The sequence below is a fragment of the Lathyrus oleraceus genome, chromosome 1, assembly GCF_024323335.1.
Source record: "Lathyrus oleraceus cultivar Zhongwan6 chromosome 1, CAAS_Psat_ZW6_1.0, whole genome shotgun sequence".
NCBI classification, from domain to species: domain Eukaryota; kingdom Viridiplantae; phylum Streptophyta; class Magnoliopsida; order Fabales; family Fabaceae; genus Lathyrus; species Lathyrus oleraceus.
Genome location: NC_066579.1, coordinates 209530911 through 209535106, shown reverse-complemented (window position 1 = coordinate 209535106; position 4196 = coordinate 209530911).

Here is a 4196-nt window from a genome sequence, read left to right as displayed (position 1 = left end):
GTTTGGACTTTTTGCTTGGGGAAAATCCATCTGAAACTATTAGAAGACTTGGGAGAGAAAGGAGAAGGGACTTTTTGACGTACGAAAGAAACAATTGCACTGAAGAGATAGCTACTACGGAGGATTCGAAGACGGCGATATTCAAGGGCATCGACCATTGAAGATCAAAATCTCCTAATTCTTTGTAATGTTTAATTTTCACATTATGATTTCTTTGAATACTATGAGAGGCTAAACCCCCTATGTTAGGGGGGTGATCCTGATTTGATCGTATGTTATGAATTTGAACAAATGATTTCCTTATTACCATGTTACATATTTCAATTCAATCGTGTGATGTTATTATGCTCTTGTATCGGACAAATACAATTTGATCTACGACTATCAATAACAGGATTGTGATTGTTAGGGTTTTCACAAATTGGGTTTATAATTGCTTCATCTAGGACTAGTAACTTTTGTAAATCACCGCAAACCTCGATATTGGTTATGATTAAAACCAAGGATTTATTGAATGGACATTTGATAAAAACTGGTAGTTTAATAGTTTCTTCTTTAAGGACTTAAGGAAGAACATTCTGAGGTTAGGTAATTGACTGTTTCATGTGTATTAAGGAAATCTTGACTGAATTCATAACTGGTTAAACCAACCACTCACCCTAGCATGTTTTATCTTAATCAATTATATTTTACTGTCTTTTGTGTTTATTGCTAAAATTCCAAAAACAACCAAACCATTATCTTTTTGTTCTGATAGAATCAAAGTAAAATAAGTATTTCCTACGCAATCCCTAAGATCGATACTGGGAAATAAAACTCCTTATTACTACATCGGTAAAAATAATACACTTGCTATTTTTCCGATCAAGTTTTTGGCGCCGTTGTCGGGGATTGCCAAAATACCTATTTTAATTTTTATTTTATCGAAATTTTATTGCTCGTCAACCAAAATTTTATCTGTGACAATCTTGTTATCCAATTCTAATTTTTGTCTAACTTGTTTATGCGAGGTAAGGCCTCAGCGGATTTTTATTTTGACGCAGATCCAGAAAGAACTCTTCGCGCTAGACTGAGACAAGCTAAGAGAGAAAAACTGGAATTAGCAGAGAAAGCAGAGGAGGAAGTTGTTTCAGTGCACTCAGCGAATTCAGATTCAGACGCGGAAACAGTTCCTGAAATCATGGCTGCAAACCCACCACCACCACCACCACCAGAGAGACTTCTCGGTGACTATGGTGGAACCAACACTCCGGATGGTCGTATGACAATTGTCAACCAACCGGTTAATGTGGAACAATTCCAGCTGCATCCCAGCATAATTAATCAACTCGAAAGGCGGTCCTTTTCTGGAAGAGTGAATGAAGATGCCAACAAGCATCTGCAAAGGTTTTTAACTATGAGCACAACACTGAAAATGCATGGACATAACGAAGAAGCAATAAGACTTCGTATGTTCCCATTCACTTTAGCAGATGAAGCCGAAGAGTGGTTCTATTCCTTACCTGCTGGTAGTATCACTACATGGGAGCAGATGGAAACAACATTCTTGCAGGAATACTTTCCCGCATCTGTGTCACTGCGAAAAAGATATGAGATCCTAAACTTCAAGCATAAGGAGGGTGAGTCACTAGGAGATGCCTATAAGAGATTCAAGAGAATCCTAGTGGCTTGTCCTACTCACAACATGGATGAAACTGAGCAGATGCAAATGTTTGTTAATGGTCTTCAAATTCAAACGAGACAAATCCTTGATTCAGCAGCTGGTGGCTCAGCTAACTTTGCAATAGCCACCGGCATGAAGAAGATAATTGAAGTTATTGCCTCGAATGAGAATTTGGAGTTATATGATAGGGTATCAAGCAAATCTGCAGTTATTGACTTGGAGCTCGAAACAAACAAACAGGTAAAAATTGAAGAAGCAGTTGCTGCGGAGGTAGAGAAAAGGTTGAAAGCACTAAACATAGGTGCTCAGAAAGTGGCTCAAGTGCAATAGGCACCAAACGATGTGTGTGACATTTGTAATGGACCACACGATACTGTTCATTGCTTTGCAACACCGCAGCAGATAGAAGATATCAAGTTTTTAAAGCAAAACAATCCCTACTCCAACACATACAATCCGGGGTGGAAGAATCATCCCAACTTTGCATGGAAGGATCAGAAAGGGAATGTGCAACAGCAGGCACAGGGTTAATATCAAAACCAATATCAGCAACAGCAACAACAAGTCCCTAAGAAGGCAGATTGGGAGATTGCAATTGAAAAGATGGCAGCTCAAACCATCCAGTTCCAAGAGGAGACTCGAAATAATCAGAAGAACACTATAGCATCCATAAAAAATCTTGAAATTCAGATGGGTCAAATTGCTCAACAGTTAGCTTCCAATTCCCAGGTACCTGGCACGCTTCCCAGTGGGACAGTTGTTAATCCACGTGATCAAAGTCACATTAAAGCAGTGGTGACCAGAAAAGGAAGAGCTAATGAACAACAAGTTGACGAACAGGTCGAAGAAGATGGGTTGTTAGAAGTTGACTTGGAGATTAGAGAAGAGCCAAAACAAACTGAAGAAGTGGTGGTGAAGCCGGCAAGCCAGCAAGAGAAACAAAAACCAAAGATCATTCTTCCTTTCCCTACGAGAACAAAGAAGAAAGATCTCCATGATTTATTTTTGAGAAATTCTTAGAATTATTCAAGAAGCTCGAGATCAACATACCTTTTGCTGAAGCTCTGGAACAGATGCCGATCTATGCCAAATTCATGAAAGACATCATATCGAAGAAAAGGTCGATTGAAGCCGAGCCAGTTATGCTAACTAAAACTTGTAGTGCTATTTTGCAGGGTCTAAAAATTCCGGTGAAGAAAAAAGATAGAGGTGCAGTAACTATCCCTTGTACCATTGGAGACAGATCATTCAAAAAGGCTCTGATCAATTTGGGAGCAAGTGTGAGTCTAATGCCCCTTTCGATTTACAAAAAACTAGAGTTAGGAGAAGTGCAAGACACTCGCATGACACTGCAGTTTGCTGATCATTCTATGAAGAGACCCTATGGTATAGCAACAGATGTTCTGGTGAAGATTGATAAATTTGTCTTCCCGGTGGATTTTGTGATACTCGAGATGCCCGAAGATGAGGAAATCCCTCTCATTTTGGGAAGACCTTTTCTTGAAACTGGAAGATGCATGATAGATATTGAGGAAGGAACCATGACCCTCAAAGTCTATGATGAAAAGCTCAAAATCGATGTGAGGGATACTATGAAATTCAAGGATGACGAAAGTGCGGGTAAAAGTATTGAAGTCCTGGATACAATGTTTGCTCAATCTATGCAGATTACAACACCAAAGCTCCCTTTAGAAAGAGTCTTAAGCTTATCTATCATTGAGGATACTGATGGAATTGATGAGAAAGAATCTGAAGTGGTGTCTACGTTAAAGGCACAACCTCCTTGGGTTCATTCTCGACCACAACGGTGGGAAGAGCTTCGACCTAAAATATCTCTGGAAGAAAAGCAAGATATAAAAAAGGGGATGGAGTTGAAACAATTACCAGAACATCTCAAATATTTCTTTCTTGATAATGAAGAGAAATGTCCAACAATCATCAATTCAGGTTTGAGAGAGATCCAAGAAGAAGAGCTAATCAAAGTACTCAAGAAATACAAGAGTGCTATTGGGTGGGCGATGGACGATTTGAAAGGAATTAGTCCAACACTGTGTATGCACAAGATTTTGATGGAGGATGATCAGAAACCGGTCGTTCAACCTCAAAGGAGACTGAACCCAACTATGAAAGAAGTCGTTCGCAAGGAGGTTGTTAAACTTTTAGATGCGGGGTTGATTTACCCAATATTTGACAGTTCGTGGGTGAGCCCAGTTCATGTGGTACCGAATAAGGGAGGGACAACTGTGATAAAAAATGAGTTGATCCCCACCCGTACTGTAACAGGTTGGAGAGTTTGCATTGACTACAGAAGACTGAACACTGCAACTAGGAAGGACCATTTTCCCTTACCTTTTATTGATCAGATGTTGGAAAGATTGGCAGGTCATGATTTTTATTGTTTTCTGGATGGGTACTCAGGGTACAACCAAATTGCGGTGGCACCTGAGGATCAAGAGAAAACGGCGTTCACATGTCCGTATGGAATCTTTGCTTATAGAAGAATGCAATTTGGTTTATATAACGTGTAGCACCT